Below are 25242 nucleotides of genomic sequence, written 5' to 3'. Positions count from 1 at the left end.
AAGGGTGACTGCACAAAGTGTAAGCATTTAGAGTACAGATAAGTGGCTTTGAAGAGATGTTGATCAATCCCTGCCTGGATATGCAAGCGTTCTCATGCTGCATTTAAGCAGCTGCAATTACATGATCGCAGCTGCTACATCACAAAATGACTGTCAGTGCATGAAGATGGCAAAGTGTTTTTAATATGCGTATGTGTATGAGTGTGTGCATGTGTATGTGTGTGTGTGTGTGTGTGTGTGTGTGTGTGTGTGTGTGTGTGTGTGTGTGTGTGTGTGTATGTGTGTCTGTGTATAAAATAGCTCATTGTTACACTGTATCAATGAAAATGCCACTACCTCTGTAAAAAGAGGCAAATTTCACTTTGCTTTTCAAAGTTAGTGTGTGAACATAGCTGCATAGGCTGAAATTATTTTCTTTATCATAACTCATTTCTATCAAGAAACTCAAATAAGATGATACTTTACTGGTTAAAGGCATACCAACTGCTCTTAAATACAGGCTATATCTTTTTTTAATTATTAATCATTTTATTCATTTTGCATCAAGGGTAATTCATCCAAATCAACTTGGCTTTATTCCCAGTAAAAAAAAATGTATAAAAAATTAACTATATTTTTCAGGGCTATAATACGTTTTTATCAAAAAGTAAAAGCAGATCAGGCACCAGATTTAGGTTTTTGTTCAACTGTTACACAAAAGTTCTTTCATATAGTTAACAGGGAATACTTAAATCTTTTACTTTCTCATATTAACCTATCTGTCCAAACTTGAAATTGATTAAGCTTTTATTTAAATCAAACTGCATATTATTTGCACACATTCATCTATGACTCAGCAGCAGATGTTCATCTATGGAGAGTGTATCAAGACTATCCTGTTTTTCTCATATTGTTCTTATTAGCATTTAAATCTATTTTAAATACGTTCAGGTACGGTCATTTTCAATAAGTAATGTTCATATTACATGTCTAATTTATTTTGATAATATTTTTAAACAATTCCTTTAGTTTACTTCATTAATTAATTTCTTCCATTGTGTAGAGAAGTTTCACCTTTTCAATGGATATAAGATCAACCCTACAAAGTCCAAAGTTTTGTTTCTTTCTAACAAACTTCAATACCTTCTCAGGTGTGAGTAGTTCAATGATTCAAAGTTTTATGACAGCATTACTCAGCAGATCTTATACACTTATCTACTATTCAAATCAAGATACTCTTTGATCAAATGCAACTAGCTTCCTCTAAATGATATAATTTAAAATGCCTCTATATCATAACATCAACAGGTTAGGTTGTTGAATACTAAATCATTGACACCTAAGCGTCGACTGCTTAAAATAGTGAACGGACACATCATCAAATTCTTTCCACAGGAAAGAATTCGGGTGGCCATCAGTAAACAAAATAAACAATCACACCCAAACATAGTGGAGGTCTTTACCCCCACACACCCCCCTAACTAAATATACTAACTCCGAGATCGCTCTACATTGGCGAAAGGGCAAATCCCCGATAACGGCCACGTGAATTTCTTTTCCCAAGGAAAGAATTCGATGATGTGGCTGTTCGCTACTGTAAGCATTAGACGCTTAGGTGTCGATGATTAAGCATTCGACAACCTAAGCTGTCAACAATTCAATAGGAACCCATTTAAAACTCTCTCTTATGCTAGTAGGGTCAATTTTCTTAAATTAAAACTATTTCTGATCTGGAAATGTTGATTAAAATTCTCTTAATTTCCCAATGCATTTATGGTACAAAATAATTATGACAGTCTTGACTGAATGTATATGGTGTGTTTCTTCTCCACAAATACCATGGGATGTATTAATGGCATCTTTTCAAAAACTGGGTTGCAACAAGGGTGATCCTGAAATTTCAGTTTTAACACAGCTGCAGACTAATGGCTGCTTATGGAGTGTCTACCTCACTGATTTTTAGTACAAATTATTCCATTGCTTGTAACAAACCCATTTCTCTACATGTATTAGAGTCTCGGACAAAGTAACACTGCTCTTATAAAGGTGAATGCATTTAATTTGGTTTTGTTCCCTTTCATGGCACTGTGTTCCTTCATCATCTTGGTTTCCACAATCTTTTAAACGGTACTATGAAAATGGAATCACTTTATTCCTCCTTTTTTAGATTGTGCTATTTTGGATAAAGCTAAAATGCAGGCAGCACTGGTATCTCAGGCTAATTTAAATATTAACATGGCTAAGAAAGTAATACATGGGATTTCAACCTTATTCCTCACCCCTCCAGTTTCTACAGTCATATTACTTACTGGTAAAAGTCTTTATTTAATAATATTCTTAGATTTCCTTGATATAATTATTTGCACAATGTCATATTCAAACTGAATAAGGAATTTACACATATATTTAATTGACACAGATTGCAGTACTTATGGAAATATATAATGTTCACTTTAAATCTTGAAAATAAAATGATTCAACAAAAATATATACTTCTTGGATACCCATAAACATGTGTTGAGCTTTTCTATCCCAAATATTTTTTTTATTTTCAATTAAAATAACATTTACATAATATTTTTAAATATCATTTTAAACAACTATATACAATATTAGCAATAGCCTGACTTTCAGTTATATACACTGTATGGTATTAAATATGGAATTAACAGATCAGTTATCAGAGATACAATATTGATTATTGCAGAGTGTCCAACAAAGATATAACTTTCTTCCAAGGATTATTTACTAATGGCCTGGGATAGATTCGTAGTTCTTTGATTTTTATTTCCATCAATGCAGTTGTCTTCAGTAAAGTGTAGAATTCTTCCAAGGTCAGGGGTGTATTTGAATTCCACCTTCTGGTTACACATTTCCTAGATATAGCAATTAGTGCCCATAACAAATGCATATTTGTCTTATTCAGGTAGGGACCTTCATTTGCATTCAGTATTATCAATACTTTAGTTGGGCAGCCACGGTGGTGCAGTGGTTAGCATTGTCGCCTCACAGCAAGAGGTTCTCCGGTTCGATCCTCGGCTGGGGTGCCTTCTCGGAGTCTCTGTGTCTCTCCCTGTGGTGGCGTGGGGGTTTCCTCCCCCCTCTCCCCCCCTCCCCCATGCACATGACAATGAGACATGGATTTTTGGACACCTAAATTGGCCCTAGATGAGCGTGGTGTGTGTGTGTCTGTGTGGAGGAAGGACCGCTGGCGGGCTGGCAATTCAATTCGACAAAAAATTCAATCAAAGAATGCCGCTAACCGCAAGGTGATCGGAAGAAGAGAAGAAGAAGAAGAAGATTATCAATACTTTAGTTAAGGTAAAGGCTTCATTAAATAAAGCTTGTAAAAAATGATTGATTCCATTCCAATATGATTTAATTTTATTACATTCATAAAAATATGAATCCAGTCTGCGTTATTTGACTTTTCACACCTCCAGCAATAAACATTTGTAGTAGCACTGATCTTTTTAATTCTATTGGGTGTTAAAAATGCTCTATGTAAGTATTTCCAGATAAATATTTTCCAGTACTGTGTGTTAGAGGTGTAATTAACTGATAGTAAGATGTTACTTTTAATTTCTTCTGTTAACTGCAATGACTGACCTTTTGTTAAGAACTGCCAGTATGATGGTTTGGGAATTGTTTTATTTGTTATTAACTCTTTATATAGATTTAAAATGGAATTTTTCTTTTCACAACTATTATATATAAATTCATACAGAAAACTTATTAGATTTGGAATATCTTTAAATGAGGAATTATTAATTAATCTGCATAAATCCTGAGTGTACATTATAATGATTTGTAAGTTTAACCAGTCCTGTGTTGGAATATTGTAAGCAGTTTTTATCATATGTATATCTAAAACATTTACTTTATTTACACATTGAAACCAGCATAAGAATCCATTTTGCTCCCAGGAGGTTTTTGTTTCCCTACATATTTTGTGAGGAAAGTTCTTAGTGATGGTAAATGGGGTTAAAAGGTCAAATCAAAGTTTTAGATCTATGTTTGCATTGATAAGTTTCCTAAAGGAATTGATGTAATGATTAATCAGTGTTGTTTTAGAAGGTTTTGTTATATTATATTGTATACTTATGCATAGTATGTACCAGGGTTTGTTTGATTTGTCTACTATTAAAAAAATGTTAACAGATTAAATTCATTTGTTAATATAGCCGTTGTTAATTCTTTCCAGTTGATAAAATAATTTGGGTTTATCCAGTGTATTGTAGTTTTAAGCACAGATGCTTTTATATATGTTTCTATTTCTGGGAAGTTCAATCCTCCTTGTTTCCAGGGTCTAATGTGATGAGTTAGAGCTACTCTATTCTTTTTGGGATACCATAAAAATTTTATTATTCTAAAGACATGCTTCTGGAGCATTCCTCCCCGGGCCTCCGCTGAAAACAGGATCTGTGGAACCTAGTCAGACATTCCCAGTCAACAAATGTTAAAATAAAATAAAAATAAAATAAAATTATTAAACATGAGTTTATTTTTTTAAGAATGCATCTTTCAGGAATTAAATGTATTGCTAATGCTACATATAGTATTTTTGGAAATAAGGCAATTTTCATTAATTGCAATCTGTCTTCAAAAGTTAATATAATTTTGTTCCACTTTTCTATATATATTTTTATTGTTTCAATAATGTTTTTTATAATTTATTAATATTGTTTCGTTTATATTTTTGCATAACACTATTCCTAAATAATTTAGCTTAAGTTCTTGTTTTCCTATGATGGATTTATCTGTAACTTGTAGGTCTTTTTTCTTATTTAAAAATAGAAATTTTGATTTTGATCTATTAAAGTGTAGACCTTAGCTCTCCTAATGACTCTCTGGAGTTTGATAGGGTTAATAACATATCATCAGCAAAAAGCATTATTTTAGATATGTACTGGTCATAGAGCTACTCTATTCTTTTTGGGATACCATAAAAATGTTATTATTCTAAAGACATGCTTCTGGAGCATTCCTCCCCGGGGCTCCACTAAAAACAGGATCTGTGGAACCTAGTCAGACTTTCCCAGTCAACAAATGTTAAAATAAAATAAAAATAAAATTATTAAACATGAGTTTATTTTTTTAAGAATGCATCTTTCAGGAATTAACTGTATTGCTAATGCCACATATAGTATTTTTGGCAATAAGACAATTTTTATTAATTGCAATCTGTCTTTAAAAGTTAATATAATTTTGTTCCACTTTTCTATATATATTTTTATTGTTTCAATAATGTTTTTATAATTTATTAATATTGTATAACACTATTCCTAAATAATTTAGCTTAAAGTTCTTGTTTTCCTATGATGGATTTATCTGTAACTTGTAGGTCTTTTTTCTTATTTAAAAATAGAAATTTTGATTTTGATCTATTAAAGTGTAGACTTGAAATCTTATAAAATGTCTCCATTACTTCTTCTAGCTCTCCTGATTACTCTCTGGAGTTTGATAGGGTTAATAAAATATCGTTAGCAAAAAGCATTATTTTAGATATGTACTGGTCTTAGATTTCTATTCCTTTTATTCTTGGATTATTTTATATTATTTCTGCAAGTATTTCTATAGCCAAAGCAAATAAAATAGGAGAAAGGGGGCATCCTTGTTTAGTACCTTTCATTATATGGATAGATTCTGAGATTCTGAGGTGAAAGGACCTAACTTAATGTAGGCTAAGTTATTAATATATATGTTTTTTAGTAATAAGATGAAGGGAGGAGGAAATTCAAATAATGCTAAAGTTTTAAATAGATATTCCCAGTTGAGGGAATCAAAGGCTTTTTCTATGTCTAATCCAATTACAAGTGTTTCTCTATCTTCTTTATTCACATAATCTATAAGAGTAAGTATCCTTTTAATATTATTATGTGTGTGCCTGTTATATAAAAATCCAGTCTGATCATTATTAATTGTCTTTGAAAGTGGGATTTTCATTCTCTTAGCTAGGATTGACATGAATATTTTGTAATTATTATTCAGTAATGATATAGGTCTGTATGAGGTGCAAATGTCTGATGGTTTATTATCTTTTAGAACTGGTGTTATGAGAGAATATTTCCATTAGGGTGGTATTTTTGCTTCTGACTGGACTTCTAGCAAAGTTCTATGAAAAAGGGAAATTACTGTTGAAGGGAAGAGTTTGTAAATTTCCGTAATTTGTCAGGTATAGGTATAGGTTAGTACTAAGCTAACTGCCCTTGCAAGCCATTTTAAGCCTAGCCAATTATCCCTTGTGAGACTCAAACCTTGCACCTTGTGTTTGTAAGGCAAATGCCTTAACCATTAGGCCACCCTCCCAACCCTTTATACCATCTATCCCTGGAGCTTTGTTAGATTTACTTTCTTTTATCTTGTCAACAATTTCTTTGTAGGATATAGGTTTTTGTAGGTCTAGTTTTATGTTTTCGGGAATTTTTTTTTATATTGATAAGGTTTGTATCTAAGTTTATTTGGTTGGTATCTAAATCTTCTTTTTTGAAGTGTTCCATATAATGGAACCAAAATGCTTCAAGGATGTTTCCTATATCTGATACTTTTTTCCCTTTCTTTTCATGATATATACTACTAATATTATTTGCTATAGATTGTATTTTAATTCTTGTAGATAAGTTATGTAGATATCTGGGGGAGGTGGCTAATGAGTTCATTTTTAATTTTTCCAAGGCTAGACAAGTTTTATGTGTTAGAATTCCATTATATTTTTTATTTAATTCCTTTATTTCTTTTTTGACTTCTGGACAATTCTGATATTTTTTTTTAGATTTTGCCATCAAGAGTCTGGTTTTCAAGTCTAATGATTTAGATTCCCACTCTTTAACTTTGTTTTTGTACCAGCTAAGGGTCTTACCAAATAAATATGCTTTTAATGAGTCCCAAACCATGACTCTACTGATTTCTGTTGTATTATTAATTTCAAGAAATAATTGTAGTTCTGACAACATCCAGGGTCTGAATTCTTTAATTTTCATGATTATATGATGGAATTCTAGTTGAGAGGATTAAAGGTTTGAACTCTATTTGGAGCTTCATTATCAGACAGTCATGATCTGACAATGGGCATGGAACTATTGAGAAGCTGAGGATTTTTGTTTGTAAATCTTGAGCTATGAATAATTTGTCTATTCTGGTTTGTGTTCCAAATCTAGGGTCTTTATGGGAAAATAATAAGGATTTATCATCTTTTACTTTAAAAGTGTCTATTAAATGAAATTAATCAATCCATTTTTTAAGGCTTTTGAAATAGTTGCTATGCGAAAAGACTTCTTTGTGGTTTCAGAAGCTTCTAAGGTACAATTAAAGTCTCCTCCCATTATAAGATTTCCTTTATAATTGTTGGAAATAAAATCTAGGTGTTTTTTAACCATTCCTGCTCCAATTCCTGGGAACCAATATAGATTAGCTATGGTCCATATTCTGTTATTAAATTTAATTATAACAAATGCTAGTAGACCTTCTTTGTCTTCATATTTATAAATAACTTTTGGAGTGATTATGTTTTTCGTCCAGATAATTGATATTCCTTTTTGTCTTTGTTCTATAGGAGGATTGAGCTAAGACTGTATAGCCTTTAGGATTCCAAATAAAGCTATCAGTCTTAAAATGCATTTTCTGGAGAAATACTACTTGTGCCTTATTTAGATTTAAATATTTTAGTAAGTTTGATCTTTTATTTGCATTATTTAAGCCATTAGTATTTAATGATAAGAATGTTAAATCTATTTCAAGTTATTGTTGGAAGAAACTTTTTGCTTCTTTTTTTATTTTGATTATAGTAGTTATACCATATTCTCTGATAACACTGGATGTTATTTTTATGCGTGTAAACTTGGGAGTGTAATTTACTGTTCTTTCTTCTTTAAATATAAGTAGGGTAAAATTCTGGTCAGGCTTTTAAAAAGTACTTCTATAAAACATGAATTCCCATTAAACATGAAATGAAAGTAATTCCTAATCCAATAGATAAAGATAGAGCTATTGGATTATCACTCATACCTTTAACCAACAATATCAACTGAGCTCCATATGTTAAATTATTATGTGGAGAATTTTCTTAAAAGAGATATGAAATTCTATATTATTCTATTATTGTTCTATAGCATTTTTTTTTTATCAGGATGGAATGTTAGTAGTGTAAACAATTATTATGTTGACTTAGAAAATGTCCAATATTTAGTTATCCTTAAGAGATCCCAAACATGTCAGATATGTCATTTTAGATAAATTAAATGCAACTTAGGAGCATACACTAAATAAGCCAACAACAAATAGATTATTACTAAAATAATTTGACTAAAAGGACTCTACAGGAGACAATGAGTGATTACCAATGAAATATGAATTTACTGTAGGCGTACTGTCTTCCTTTACTTTCCCACTCTTCAGCTCACCAACTTCAACTTACACTTATGAAAAGACATGGCTTATCAGTTGTATCCTGACTCTGAGTAGAGGCACCCTACATTCTAGTGTGCCGTGCTTTCACATATTTATAGATTTACAAAGCAGAGTCTAAGAATGAACTATGATCACCCTGACAATTCCCATCCTGCATAGGGCACCTCCTGCTTCCAGAATGGGTAATCACATCAGGTCTAGAATGAATGTGAATGTACCTGTATGGTAATCAAGACTTACCTTAGGTAAGTATTAATCAAATAGCATTTAGAGCATCTTAGACAGTTCTCGGGGCAGTTAGAATACTCTTAAGCCTCTCCTCCCTTGACCAAAAACAGAGATTTGCCTTCCCTTTCTTTCCCTTGTTTTAAATCAGTACTAATAAAAGAAATTCAGCAAACATAGGTAAACACAAATAACATTCAATAGTCCGTCTTGTACATGACTCACAATCTATTAAACAAGTCAGTGACTAACATCACTTTAGTAAACATTATAAAGACAAATTAGAAATAATTTCCTAGATCTTTAAATTTTCTGATAAAGCAAAAAGTTAACAATAAGCTATTTTAATTAAAAGTATAAAGCATTTCAATTTTTCCTTGCATGTATACATTTCTACTTGTATTGTAGTGACAATAGCTGTCTTTGAAATCTGTACAATACTTCTTCAAATCATTCCTTTTTCAGTTCAGGTTTTGTTTTGTCAAAACAGCAACAATATTTCAAGGGCACAATTAATATTTAGACTGATGTTTCAAATAAATAACTTGTCAGTTGCCAATTGAGTTAGTTTAGAATGTATGGTTAGTGCAAATATAGCATGTTGCAAAAATAATATGCATTTTTTCGTGTGCTCTAGAGACTGTCATATGCAAGTGACATATATAATGTAGCATATATAGAGCAGATAGCTTATGGATTCAGGTTGTTAAAAGGGCTTATTAATCAGGTAGTTTAATTTAAATTCACAAGTAATTTGGGAACATCTCAGTTGAGTTTCCAGGAATGTGTAGTCTAATGTGAGTAATTTTCCTCATAAACATGTCACAATTCATTAAACTAAGCAGAGTCTAACATCTGTCTAATAATCATTATAAAGACAAATAATAGTAATTTCCTAGCTCCTCAAACTTTCTGATATGGCAAAATGTTGACAGTAAGCTATTTTAACTTGAAGACTAAAACATGACAAGACTTCCTTGTGAATATATATTTTTACTTTTACTGTAGTGTTAAGAACTGTCTTTGAAATCTATGCATTACTTCACTTCTTTCAAGTCATTCATTTTACAGTTCAGATTATATTTAGTCAAAATGTCAATAGAATTTCAAGGGCACATTTAATATTTAAACTGATATTTTAAATGAATAGCTATCAGGTGCCAAGTGAGTTTGTACAGTGTGTGTGGTAACTGCAAAAATAACATGTTGCAAAAAGTAATATGTATCTTTTCATGTGCTCTAGAGACTGTCAGTTTCAAGTAACATATAAAATGTAACGTTTACAGTGCAGACAGCTTGTGGAATCAGCATGTTAAAATGAGTAATACTTTTTAATCAAGCAGCTACATTTCAGTGCACATGTAGTTTGGGAACATTTCAGTTGTGTTTCCAGGAATATGTAATCCTATGAGGATAAATGAAAGACCCTAACTAAACAATCATTGAGAGAAAGGCAGAGAAACCCTCAGACTGATAGACAGAACATATAGACTGCATAGAATGTACCCTGACTGAAAACCTGGAGGACCAAGTGATATGAGGCAGCACTGCAAACTGCATCATCACTGTTCCACTCATTTTCCAAAATGAAACTCGGTTTTAAATCATCTAATTACTGTTTTGAGATAGTTATGCAGACTGCCATGTTGTGAGTTTCTCCTTCCTCCCCACACTAACACTCTGTCTCACTTCCCATACTGTTGGGCATCATCCTTGTTTCCTATGTTCATCAGGAAAATCACACACCTCACTCAGCTCCCTGCTGTGCCCTGACTTACCCTGCTAGCATTCTGCTTGTTCCACATGGCCATCATCTCCATTTACTAAATTCCTTGCTAATTTAATATAACCACATGGTGTATCCATGATGGAATGTTAATCTCCTGTGTAAGAGTGGGAAGTGAGGGGCGGGGTAGAATTTGAAGTATACTAGCCAACTTTTCGTAACTGATTTCTTTATATGGTTAGAATGTCAATATACTTGTAAGCAATTGAAAGTTTTGACAAGAGGAGTTAAGTAGCTTGCACAACTGCTACTGTTTGTTTTCAATTATGGAAATCTATGCACCTGCTTAATACAATGTCTACAGCAAGCATCAGTGCTTGATAATTAAAAATCCATGTTTTAAATAATCCTATGAAATGACAACTTAAACCACACATTCAAAGTATGTATGCACATTTATTTATTTATTTGCAGTTGGTTTACCAGGATAGTCCATTGGGCCATTTGAACCCGTTTTCAATGGAGTCCTGGGGAGAAAAGCTCCAATAGCAATCTAGGTTACAATAGTTTAAAGATTATATTTATACAAGGGTTGCAGTTTTGAGCAAGGCATTTACAATTAATACAGCAAACATTGCAAATAATACACACTAATGATGAGGTTGGAGTTAACTGACTGGCAATGGAGCATTGCATTGTACAACTGAGAGGCATTTCTTCTTAGGAACATACAGTTCATAGTTACAGTCTGATTCATTGTTTACAAATCGCATATAAGTAGTAACAGTCTGATGCATTATTTACAACTAACATATAGTACTGGAATAAAAGTATATGGAGAGATGATAGAATGAGAAAGTTTTTGATGAGAATAAGATCGAAAGAGAAGAGAGAAAGAGAGAGAGAAGGAATCTAAGGCATGGAATGAAGGGAAAAAGGAGTATGTTTTCCATAGATTGAAGGGAACAGGAGTTTGATATCATTTGTTATGTGGGGAGAGAGCAGGAGCATACCCACTGGGATATTAGGTGTGAGTGAAGAGATTTTTTGAAAGAGTAATGGTTAGAAGTGGTACAAATGGAAGGTGGTAGGGAGTTCCAGAGACGTGCTAAACCATAAGATAGAAGATTTTTGCCTGGTGGATGGGATGGTTTGTACACTTCTATTAGATTTTGATTATTGGACCTTAGTACTCGATCAGGAAGGTACATCTTAAAGGTAGAAGAGAGGGAAGGACAGAGGGTGGGGTTAAAATGAGCTTATGTGCAAGAGTTAGTTGTGTATAGATGAGTTGATTTGGTAGTTCTAGCCATTTTAGTTTTTGGTGAGAAGAGCAGTGATGGGAGGACGACTTATGGCTGGTAGCAAATTTGGCAATTTTGTTGTAGCAGGAGGAAAGTTGAGATTTAAGAGAGGATTGTAGGTTAGTGAGAAGAGGAGTTCCGTAGAGAAGGGAGGGGATAAGAAAGGAAGTAGAGAGAGTTACTTTAGTGGCAGGGGTAAGGTAATGATTTTGTCGGTAGAGCATGCCTAGTTTTTGATGGGTCTTTTTGATGTTTAGTTGTAAGTGGGAATGGAATTTAAGCTGGTTGTCAATTTGGACCCCAAGTAATTTGGTCTCTGATACCAGTTCCAGAGGTATATTGTTTTGGCTAGTGATAGTGAAGGAGTTAAAGTTGAATGAGGTAGTTTTAGAGGGAGTAAATACCATTAGTTTGGTTTTAGAGGCATTTAATACAAGGTGGTTTCTTTTCATCCATTGCTCAGTGGTTGAAAAAGCTTCTTGAGTAAGTTTTAGGAGTACAGGGTAGATGTGGCAGAGCAGATGATAGTTGAATCATCTGCATATTGGATGATATTTGAGAAAGGAATAGAGTTCTGGAAATCATTTATAAATATATTAAAAAGAAGAGGACCTAATATGGATCCTTGGGGGACTCCGGTTGGGGTATTAAGAAATGAGGAGGTGGCCTTTTTCCATTTTACTGCTTGATATCGGTTAGATAAGTAGCTGGAGAACCAATTCAAGGAAGAAGGGGATAGGTTAAGTTTAGAGAGTTTAGTTAAAAGCAGACTATGAGAGATAGTATTGAAGGCTTTAGAAAGGTCAAGTAGTAGGGTGGAAACAATAAGGCCAGAATCCTGGGCTTTATTAATAGTTTCAAGGAAGGAGAGAAGGGCAGTCATAGTACTGTGATTTGGCCTGAATCCATGTTGTGTGGGTGTTCGAAGCTGATTATCTAAGAGGTGTGGAAGAAGTTGTTGTTGTATGCATTTTTCTAAGAGTTTAGAGATAGGAGACAGGATAGCAATGGGATGGAAGTTGGTAACATTATTATTGTTGCCTCCTTTATGTAATGGTATAATGAAGGCCTTTTTCCAAATTTTGGGTACTATGCATTCCTGGATTGAACGGTTAATTAGAATGCTAATGGGGTAGGTGACTGCTTCAGCGGCTAGACTGAGAAAATAAGCAGGGATATTATCTGGAGCATTGGAGCATGGCTTCAATTTCTGGAGGAGTTTTTTATAGTAAAAGTGGGAATTGGTTTTAATGAGAAGGGAGGACAATGGGAAGTGTGAGAAGTAGGGGAAGGAGATGGAGAGGGGTGAGTGATGGTAGAAGAAGGGGTGAAGGATTGTGAGTTAGTGGGGGAGAGTAAAGGAGTGGTGGAAGAACAGGAGATTGTGGTGGTATTAGAGAAATATGAAGTAAGTTTAGAGATAGAGTCAATGAAAAACGTGTTAAATTGGGTCGCTAAGTCAGTGTCAGTAGCATTTGGGTCAGGGGAGGGGGTGTCTAGTTTGCCGGGGTTAAGGAGAGTGGAGATACATTTCCAGAATTTCTGAGGGTTAGTTTTGTTGTTGTTTTGTAGTGTGGAGAAAAAGTTTTGTCGGTCGGAAATGATGAGTTTTTTTACTTTATTTCGAAGTGTTTTGTATTCAAGAAGGATGAGGGGGGACCTGTTTTTTAGGTAATGAGCCCAGGCTTTATCTCTTTGCCTCATAATAGTTAGTGTGTTTTTAGTAAGCCAAGCGGCTGTTTTAGTTTTTATTCTCTTTGTCCTTATGGGAGCATAGTAGTCTAGAATTTTTAGGAATGAGGTGTTAAAGTGAGCAACTGCGTTGTCGAGAGGTAATGTTTTTAGACAGTTCCAGTTTATAGCTTTTAGTGAGTTAGTGAAGGATGTTGTGTTGAAGTTTTTTTGGTTACGTACGGTAATATAGTTGCGGGAATGATGTAAGGATAAATGGAGTCGGTATGTAAAGATGGGAAGATGGTCACTAAGAGGATCAGGAAGAGTACCCCTGTCAGAGAAGTACTGAGGATGTGAGACTAGAATCCAGTCCAAAATACTGCCACTGGAGAGGTTTTTTGAGGGATGTGTTATAGAGTTAATTAGTTGTGAAAAGTTGTAGAGGTTGATGTTAAGTGGATTTGTAGGAGATTGAATGGAAGCCCAGTTAATATTCGCATCTCCTAGGATTATTGTTTCATTACTGATGTTGGTGGAGAGCCAGGAGAGGATGTGTTCAAGAGTAGAAATATTATCCCCTGGGGGGATGTAGAGGGAAGCTATACATATGTGCTTATGTTTGTTAATTTGAAGTATTGCAAGGAGTAGTTCGGCATTATTAAAGGGTGGGGTAGGCTTATTATAGGGAGTGACTGATAAGGAGGATGAGTATATGAGTGCTACTCCTCCCCCTTTTTGTAGGATCTATCTTTTCTAATGATAGAGTAATTTGGTAGTATAATTTCAGAGTCTTTTATGTGGGGTTTTAGCCAAGTTTCTGAGATGGATAGGATGTCAGGTTTATTATGATTTATCCAGGCATGGAGGTTTGGGATTTTATTAACTATGCTCTGAGAATTTAAAGAAGTAAGGAATATGGACTTGTCTGTGGTGGATGAGTTGGATGGGCCAGGGTTGGGATGGATGTCACCTGATAGTAGACTGCAGATCAGATATGAGATTGAGTTAGAGAGGCAATAGCACAGTTTGGAGTATAGGTTGGAGTCAGGTGAGATTATTAAGGGTTTGTTAGTTATTAGTGGGGTAGGAGTTTTATATGAGGTAATAAGTTTGTAGGGAAAAAAGTAGGGTGTTTGTTATAGGATAAAGGTGGGGGAGATTGAGGTCCAAGAATGTGGGGGAGAGAAGGAAAGATGGTTAGTTACATGGAAGGAATGTTGATTGTATGGAGTGTGGGGCTGGGTGAGGTAGTGAAGTTAGGATAGGTTGAGAAGTAAAAGTAGTAGATAGGAGATTTGTGAGTGTTTAGATAACATGGTGGAATAGGCTATTTAGAGGTACTATTTTTGTGTAGTGTTGGTAGTTACAAGAGAGGGATATATATAGAGTAGCTAGTAAGTTCATAAAGGAGGGGTTGGGGTGAGCAGTAAGTAAGGGATTAGTGTGGGTATGCTGGGGAGTGGTTGTGGAGAGGATGATAAGGCCTAATTGGATAGGTGGGATCAGATAGATGAGGAGGGTTGGACAATTTGAGCGGGAAAAAGGGAGTGGGTGTTACTAGTGAGGAGGAGACTGATTGGTTTGGGAAGACAGTGGGTGTGGTTATGGTAGAATAAAGGTAGAGGTGCTGGGGCGGGTGGAATTTGGGGGCAGGGTAGGGGAGCGGAGTGAGCCCGCAGGGCGAACGGAGCGGGTAGAAACAAGGAGAGCAGGAGAAGAGCAAGAACAATCAGCAGAGTGTGTAGTTGCTGAAAGGTGAGTAGGGGAACATATAGTCAGAAGGTTAGAGGTGGTAAAAAATATGTGAGACAGAATAAAACAGGTAAAGTTATAGCTTAAAGAGAGAACCAGTAGTGTAAGAATTAGTCAGGATTAGTGGTAAAAGATTGCCATCTAGTGGACAAATGCAGAAATGCAGCTTGTAACCCACCTGGGCAGTCCCTGGACTAGATAGGGTAGAGGGGAAATAGGAGCTAATATAAATCAGGGATCTGGATGTGGAGGAAGTGCAGAGATACAATAGGTTCATAGGTTCATAGGTTCATAGGTTCATACTAGGCTATCTGCCCAAGGGCATTTATAAGCCTAGCCCATAGTTATGTGGCTTTCGCCACCCCTTTAGTTTGAATAAAAACTATGCCTATCATTTTTCTGTGCCTCTGTCAAGCAGTGACACTGAAGTAATCCCTGGGGTATATCTGCGATCTCCCATCCATTGGTCAAGATTCCTCTTGAACAAGGCCAGCGAGGTGCTCTGCCTCACATGTACCGGGATTTTGTTCCACAGCATAGGGAGTCTCTGGGTGATGAATCTGTCCCTCCAGCACATTCTATTTATAACCGTGTCAAGGTTTAAGTCTCCCGCCCTTGTGGTTCTGAGGGATCTAGATTTTTGAGGTGAAGCATATTCATCAAATCTGGGTTTGACATGGCCTTATATGTCAGGCACAGGTCACCTCTGAGCAAGCGGTATGAGACTGAATAAAGCTGGAGTTCTTTCAGTCGGGCAGCATAAGACATATTTTGAGACCCTTTATCCTTTTGGTGAGGAACTTTTGGGGCCTTTCAAGCTGCATCAGGTGTCTGGTCAGATACATTCTGAACGGGCATTGTACTCAATCATAGGTCTAATGAGTGATGAGTACAGGGGACGATGACCTCCCTTGATCTAGATGTGAATCCCTTCATGATCAGGTGGGCGATATAGAAGGTTTTCCTAACTACTTTAGCAACATGAGTGTCAAGCGAAAGACTACTGTCAACTTGGGTCCCCAGATCCCTGATGACTTTTTCTGTGCTCAGTGGATTGTCACCTATATGGTAGCTAGGGGTAACCTTGTTTTTCCCGAAGGGTATGACTATGCATTTTTGGCGTTTAACTTCAGGCCATGGCTCTGGCACCAGTTATCCATTTCTGTGAGGCCCTTCTGGAGGATATCTGTGTCAGATGTGTTTTCGACTATGGCCCAGTTTGCAGTCATCTGCAAACTTTGTCAGCCATAACCCTCCTGTGTTTGCTTGTACTTCAGAAAAGTAGATGCCGAACAAGAGTGGACCCAGGACTGAGCCCTGTGGGACACCACTTGTGACAGGCTTTGAGTCTGACATGGCTCCAGCAACTCTAACCCTGTGGGTTCTGTCGCTTAGCCAGTTTGCAACCCATCTTGTGATGTATGGGTTTACATTCAAGCTGATGAGTTTTTCGATGATACCTGAGTGGGGTATTGTGTCGAAGGCCTTTGCCAGGTCGAGGTAGGCTGTATGGACTGCCTTTCCCTCATCAATGGCCTTGGTGACTGTCTCAAAAGTCAACCAAGTTTAAGAGGCAGGATCTGCCTTTGACAAAGCCAAACTGGGTTGGATCCAAAGTCTGCAAGTTCCCTATGTCTTTATTTATGAGTTCCATTATGATCCTCTCCATGGCTTTGCAGATAAGGCTTGTCAAGCTAATGGGGCGGTAATTTCCAGGGTCTGTGGAGGCACCGCCCTTATGAAGTGGGACCACAGTCGCGTCGCCACTCCTTGGAGTGCATTATCCTGAGGTGAGGCTAAGATTAAACAGCTGTCCTAACTGTGGGTTTAATTCCTCGTTGAGTTCATGAAGCACACAGCCGGGGACACCATCCGGTCCCATGGATGCTGTGTTTTTTGCCTTAGTGAGGGCAGTCCTCACCTGGGCGTTGGAGATGTTTGGGGCTACAATCCTCTGGAATAGATATCTCTCCTTTTGGGGAGAAGTTTGCACTGAACCTGTCAGCCAGTATGTTAGCAATGTGTGTAGGTTCAGTAATTTTCACATCATTTTGAACTAATTCTGAGCATATCTGGGAGTTTCCTCCTAGGTTTCTAACATAGCTAAAGAAGGCCTTATGATTGTCTTTAGAGTCCTTGGCGATTTTTCTCTCAAAATTTGCCTTGGATGATTTTATGAGAGCTCTTAGTTTTTACTTATAATGATCAAAGGTGTCTTACCTTTCAAGGATTTTGCTCTATCTTGTAGTAGCTTCCTCCTTTTGTTGTAGAGCTTGTTTATGGCTGGGGTCCACCAGACTGGACGCTTGCCTTTGGTACAGAGAGTCTTAGTTTTGTTTGGGATTGCCTGATCCATGCAGTCCTGTAGGTGCTGGTAGAAGGCATTTGTAAGTGATTCAGCGGTTTGAGTAATGTTTACCACTGGCTCAGGGGCCTTAAAGGAGACCACACTAGTTTTTAGAAGTGTGAAATCGGCTTTTGAGAAGTTTTTCACTGTGGTCTTTTTGTTTCAGGTGGGGGGATGAGGACCTCCAGCGAGATTAGTTTATGATCTGATCTCACCAGTGAGGGGTATACTTCGGTGTTGAACATTTTGATCCCATGTTCGTGATGATGAGATCAAGTATGTTTTCACCTCTTGTGGGGATGGTGACTAGTTGTTCCATGGCATTTGAGTTTATGAACTCCAGGAATCTTTGGGTTAGAGTGTTCGGGCTTGAGTAGTGTTCCCAGTCTATATTAGGGTAGTTGAAGTCACCTAGTATGATGGTGTTTGGAGATACATTTATCCCTCCAATGTTTTCAGGAAGGCCATGTGAGGTTCCTGAGTTTGAGAGGGTGGCCTGTAACATGCTACAAATTGCAGAGCAGTCTTGCCTATGGTTAATTGCACCTGGATGGTCTCCGATGCATCGTGCGTTGCCACCAACCTTGAGGTGTGGGTGTCCTTTATGAATATGGACACCCCCTCCTTTCTTGGTGTTGTCTGGATTTTGGGGCGGGCATTATGATATGAGGTGAAACCTGTTAGTGCTGGGGTGCTCTCAGGAGCCTTGAACCAGGTTTCTGTCACAGCACAGACATCGATGTTCTCCATATTGAGAAGGGCCTCGAGTGCGTGCATCTTGAGATTGAGACTTCTGGCATTGAGCAGCATTACCCTTAGTTTTTTCCTTTTGGTGTTCTAGGGTGGTAGGTTTGGAATTTGAGCCTTGCCTAAAAAGGCACTATGGGGGTGGCAAGAGCCTTTGCCAATATCCGGAAGCCCAGGGTGACAGGTGCAAGCCGTCCCTTGCGAAGCAGCGTGGCTTGTCCAGCATGTCATCCCAGGCAGACAGACATTGGATCCCCTTTGAATGACACCAGAATTTAAGCCAATTATTAAAGCTGATCATCTTATCACTGTATTGTGGCATCATTCTAGGTGAAGGTAGGATACTGCTCAAGGTCAGGGTCATACCTGCCTGGGCTACATAATCAGAGAGCTCCTCGGCGTCCCTTTTCATGTAGTCCAAGGAGGTGCGTCTCAGGTCGTTGACACCAGCGTGGACAATGACTGAGTCGTACTTGTACCTGCTGTTGAGAGACCTGAGTGCTTGCGTTATGTGGCAGATTCTAGCGCCCGACAGGCAGCTTACTGTGACCTTCTCCTTACTCAGTCTGGTGAGCGGGGCGTCAGTGTGTCTGACTATGGAATCACCAATGACAAGTGTGTCTGGCATTTTGTTTGGCCTTAAGGGCTGTGACTGTTTGACACTCTGACTGTGTGGTCTATGTGTTGCATGTGTTGGGTCGTGAGGTGGTAGTTGTTTGGGTGTCTGCTTTGGTGGCCTCTGCTGTTTTGGTAAATTTTGACCAGAGCCTCCGAGTATGTCTTTGTGTGAGTATGTGTATGATTTGAAGTTGTGATGGTACCATGTGTGACTGGGTATGTATTGTGTGTGGTTGCCTTCTCCTCCTGTCTGGTCTTGCCAGTCCTATGTTGAGAGAGCTCAGCCTCCAGTTTGGCCGTATAGTTGCATCTCTCGCATGTATTTGTGTTTTGTGGGAGAAGGAGAGGATTGTCTGTGTACATGAGGCAATTGTAACATTGCCTCAATATTCCCAGGTTCACCAGTTGAGCTGGAGAGGACACTAGCAACTGATCCCTCGACATACTAGAAGTAGTAGATAAAGAACTTTCAAAGGACTCGGGGAAGTGGGTTTTGGGCTGGTGGGGTACTATCTATAATAAGAGTGCTTTATCAAGGTGCAAGTACTGTAGGAGTAAGTGCTAGGCTTTACAGATAGAGAATAGTCTACTTGGGAATCAAGTAGAGATGAACTTTTCAGTTATAGGATATGCTGGTTAGATCAGCAGTACAGTTTAGCGTGTTTTATAGCAGGGGCTGAAGGGAGCTAGGAATTGGCCCAAAACGACCAATGGACTACTAGTTTCTGGCTGAAACTTCACCAAATCGGACAAAAGGCGCTCAGTGCTTCCCACTCCCACTGGTAAGCAAAGAAACTTCCCTCCTTCCTAATAAGGCAATGGATCAGTAACAGGAACTAAAAACAAAGCCCAGGGATCAGCAACTCTGAAACTGGACTACTCTAGTTCAGTAAAGTGGGAAAACAAGAGATTTTTTGTTTTATTACAGAGATAAGGAAAAACAGACAGTAAATGCTATAAATGCTGTAAATCGGCTAGCGCACTTTAGTGTGTAGCCTACAGAAACAATTTGCAACAATTAGTAACTTAAAGTGCAATAAACAGTGTAAAATGCAGAAATCACTTAAAGTAGCAGTAAAACAGGCGAAATGCAGTCGCTAGCTTAATAACAGTGGGAAAGCCACAAAAAATACTTATATCTGGTAGAAAGTCACTAAGAGTTGGGCTGCTGGCTATTCAGGCAGGGGAGCGCACTGAACACCTAGTAGGGCCTAAAAGCAATAAAATTCATGATTTAGCAGCAGATGTACATACTTCCTTAAGTCCTTCTGGGATAAGCTGTATGTATATGTAATTACTGATTTGTTTGTTTATTTGTTAGCCAGGTAGGCAGACTAGTGGTAATGCCCTTCTCAGCCATGAGCCAGGCTCAGTAATGAACAGTGAAAAAAATGAATAATAGTAAGAGGAGGGGACAATGCATTTATGTAGAACAGATAATACAGCGTCAGTGAGCTTGGCTAGGCTTGTAAGGGCCCTGGGGCCATTAGCCTAGTAACCTCCAATGATCCTATGATATATGTTGTAAATAAGAATCAAATGAGAGGTAAACCACCAAAGTATCAGGACCGATCTCTGCTGCTCCTAGCTCGAACAGGGCACAATCCACACAGTAGTTCAATTGATAATCCACCAACAGTAGAAATGTAGCGAAACACTTTTGCGATAAACTGTTTATTCACCAAGGCACAACTGCTTCCTGCACACAGTACACAATAAAATGAACTAATAGAACAGGTTTAGCGCTTTCATCTGTCCGTAACAGACTTCCTCAGAACCTACAACTGACAAGAATAATTCTACTCTTAAACACATTTTGGCGCCAAATCTATCAATTACAAAAGTTAATTAAATTAATTAATTAAAAAACTTCATTATATTTGCCATATATATGTTGTTTCATTTAAAATATATTTTAAAAAGATTGTTTAAAAAACATTTCTATTAATTCTGTGAAAGTACAGTATTCAAAGTTAAATATATGAATAATGCAATTCTATAATGCCCTTAACACAAATAAAATTACTACATAAGGTTAACAATACATGTTATATCTCTACTAAATGTTATTGTTATATAAAAATATTTTATTATTTTATTGTGTTAAAATATTATTCCCCTAATGTCAAAATGGTTTTAAACTAATATACTCATTCAGTCCGAGTGCGTAGTGGCATCAAGACAAATTTGCCATTTGCTTTCCATGGCACCTAACCTAGCTTTCCAGTTGCCACTACCTATTGATCTATCTACTACTTCTAAGATAGCAAACTTGAATGTATGCTCTTTACCTTTATCTTTGACATGTTTGCTAAGTGCGTTTTTATCATCTCCTTTCTTAATTTTATAAGTATGTTCATATATACGGGTTTTTAATTTTCTCTCTGTTTTGCCTATATAATATGCAGAACAGAATAAACACTTGGCTAAATATACCACTCCCTGACTATTACAATTGCCAGCTCTAAATTTACTTGTGCTTTTAATAACATTGTCTAATTTTACATGTTTATCTTCATTAATGTGTTTGCATTGTGTGCATGTACCACATCTTTTTGTACCCTTTCCAATATTATCTTTTTTGTGTCTATAGTCACTACTTTCAACTATTCTCTTAAGGTTTTTGCCTGTTTTGTATACTATTTGTGGGTGGAGTCCCACTATATTTCCTATATCGTCCGTGTTGGACATTAATGTCCAATATCTATGTAATATCTCTTTTACTAAGTTAGTATGCAAATTATACATAATCACACATACTCTTCGTTCTGATGTCCTATTTGTCCTATTATTGAATTCTTCATATCCTAATAGTGGGCGATATTTCTTTCCCCATTGTAGTTTGACATATTGGACCACATCATCTAACATATTTTTTGGGTAGCCTCTTTTCATGAATAATTCATATATATATCCTAGTTCTTCTGTCATTAACTCTATTGTAGATGACATTCGGGCTGCTCTGACACATTGTCCTTTTACAACATTTTTGAAGATATGGGGAGGGTGACAGCTTCCAAAATGGATGTAATCATTGGAATGTGTCTGTTTCCTAAATAGTTTAGAAATAAATCCTACCCCACTGTTACTTATATATGTGTCCAAATATGCTATTCCCTTATCTTCCACTGTGTGTGTAAATTTTAAGAATTCTGTGGTGCTATTGATATATTTAATGAAATCTGGTATGATATCCTTTTTACCTTTCCAGGTAATAAATAAATCGTCCAGGAATCGTGTATATAGGGAGATATTTTTAAAATATTCACTGGGAAACAGAAAAAGGTTCTCCCATTCCAACATAACTAAATTGGCGTATATGGGTGCACATGATGCACCCATGGCCGTGCCTTTTGTCTGTCTGAACAGTTCTCCTTGGAATTCAATATAATTATGTTCTAATATAAGGCTCATCATACTCAAAATAAGTTGAATTTTGTCCCAAGAGAGGATAGAATATTTTCTCAAACTATTGCCAAAATATTCCAGCCCTTTTTCTATCGGAATACAGGAGAAGAGATCTTTAACATCTATGGTTATAAAAATGATGTCTTTGTCCCACACTTCTGGTGTTAACTTACTAAGAAAGTGCCAAGAATCCTTAATAAGATGTGGTACATTTCCATAGATGTGTTTTGTCCACTGATCAATGGTGACCCCCATATTAAACGTTTTAGACTTAGAGCCTGAAATAATAGGTCTAAATGGGGGATTTCTCAAACACTTATGAATCTTAGGAATACATACTATTCTGGCCAACGTCGGATACTCATTCCTAATGAAGTTGTATATTTCTTCATTTATTCTACTGTCTAAAAGATATTCTTCTAGGACCAGATCAATACGTCTATGTCCAATATTTACTTGGTTGACAGATATCTCCTCATAGTTCCCTGAGTTGAATAGTATATCTTGTACCACACTGTTATATTCAGCCTTGTCGTATAAAATAATCCCGCCTCCCTTGTCGGGTTTCATAATTCGAGTATCTTTATTGCATATAACTTCTTCTAATATTATTCTTTCCTCATTGGTCAGGTTGTCTTTTAACTTCTTATCTATAATGTTTTGCTTCCTCGTGTTTTTATATAATTCATATACTTCTTTACACACCACCTGTTCATATGTAGCAACCTGCGGATTAAGTGGAGGTATAAAAGTGCTTCTTTTTACTAACTTGTTCACCTTTTCCTTTTCCTTTTGCCCTTCAGTCTTGTTCTTAAAAAATATTGCCAGATTCAATCTACGGCAATATAATTTAATTTCTTTAATGGTGTCAAATAAGTTAAAATCAACACTTGGGATATATTTCATACCTTTACTGAAAAGAGTAAAAAAACTATCTGTAATTTCAGTTTCAGTGTAATTGTATACCTTGAATCCATTGTGGTTGTATATCCTTGGTCTACCTTCATCTATAGGATCACCATCTCTCTTTTCTAAATATATATTTACACTATCAGTATTCACAATTTCCTTATCATTCATCTCTGCATCCTTTTCCTTGTTCTCTATTCTGTTTCCACAATTCTTGTTTAGAACCTCTTCTGGTATTTCATGGGTGCAGGGTAAAACCTCCCCCCTTGAAAATTTTCATCCTCTTCGTGTCTGATATTTATATTGTATTTATCTCTCCTTATATTATGTGTCTCATGACTTTGGGGCCAAATATATGTCCTCCCTGTCCGATATAAATCTATGTCTCTCTCTATCTTGTGCATCTTTCTATTATACACACTTCTAACTCTATTACTTGCTATCTGAAATTGTTTTGAATACAGTTCATGCCAGTCTTCAAACTCAATATCACTTATAATTTCCTCATTTAACACTTCTAATTCATTTAAAACAAATGCTATCTTTTCGTCATTGTATTTCATTATAATTTTCATATACATATGACCAAAAGTATCGAACAGCTTATTAAACTCCTGCATCATTACATTATTATAATCAATACCTAATGGGAGTTTAAAAAAACGTAACCCCTTAGGTACAATATGTTCATTAATACATTTCTCCAAATAAGCATTGTCCAATTTCACATTTTAAATGAATAAGTTTTTTACCTTCAAACTACTGTTCGTTTTGTTAGGCATTTGTCTGCCATATACTTTTCTAGCATCATTTTTTATAGCATCATTTTTTGTACAAAATTCATAATCTTCAGTTAAAAAATCAGACATAACATTGATTGGTTTATTTCCCTTTCCCTTTTTTGAGCTCTGAGATATAGTGCTCTGTTTCGTATTAGATTTATTGCCCATTTTAGGGCTCGAAATAATATCTTTAAACACAGTACCTTTTTTATCAGTCATGTCCGTTCCTTTACACATAGCATTAGAGTAAGTTCTTATATTTTCCCGTTGTTTGGGACGTGCTCCCAATCTTTGGTTTTCCGTCGTCTGATGGAACAGGCTAAAGTCAAATGTAAATTCAGCCTCCGATATAACGTTGTCTATAGTGTCTTTGATGTCAAGGTTTGGCGTGGGTGTAAGCACTATTTTGCCCTCTCCTTGCCCGTTAGGTATTTCCTCCTGACTGCTGAGCATAATCCGTTCAGCAATAAACGGTGGTGTGTCAGCAAGGTCTTCTTGATGTTTTTGATGTTTTGGATGTGGGGAAGTATCACCTCCTTTCCCCACTTGTATAGTTTCGGTAAGCTTACCGACTAATTCCAATAACTTGTTGACGTCTGCTTGGAGTGTGGTCACGTCCGCTCGTAGCGTGACGTATTCCGCTCTGCTCAATGAAGCCTCCAAAGCTGCTGAGTCGGCCATGGATCAACACAGAATCAAATGAGAGGTAAACCACCAAAGTATCAGGACCGATCTCTGCTGCTCCTAGCTCGAACAGGGCACAATCCACACAGTAGTTCAATTGATAATCCACCAACAGTAGAAATGTAGCGAAACACTTTTGCGATAAACTGTTTATTCACCAAGGCACAACTGCTTCCTGCACACAGTACACAATAAAATGAACTAATAGAACAGGTTTAGCGCTTTCATCTGTCCGTAACAGACTTCCTCAGAACCTACAACTGACAAGAATAATTCTACTCTTAAACACATTTTGGCGCCAAATCTATCAATTACAAAAGTTAATTAAATTAATTAATTAATTAATTAAAAAACTTCATTATATTTGCCATATATACGTTGTTTCATTTAAAATATATTTTAAAAAGATTGTTTAAAAACATTTCTATTAATTCTGTGAAAGTACAGTATTCAAAGTTAAATATATGAATAATGCAATTCTATAATGCCCTTAACACAAATAAAATTACTACATAAGGTTAACAATACATGTTATATCTCTACTAAATGTTATTGTTATATAATGAAGTTTTTTAATTAATTAATTTAATTAACTTTTGTAATTGATAGATTTGGCGCCAAAATGTGTTTAAGAGTAGAATTATTCTTGTCAGTTGTAGGTTCTGAGGAAGTCTGTTACGG

This window comes from Protopterus annectens, chromosome 2.part0 (genome assembly GCF_019279795.1).
Source record: "Protopterus annectens isolate FY-2018-M chromosome 2.part0, PAN1.0, whole genome shotgun sequence".
In the NCBI taxonomy this organism is placed as follows: Eukaryota; Metazoa; Chordata; order Ceratodontiformes; family Protopteridae; genus Protopterus; species Protopterus annectens.
Note: the sequence above shows the minus strand (reverse complement) of the source record.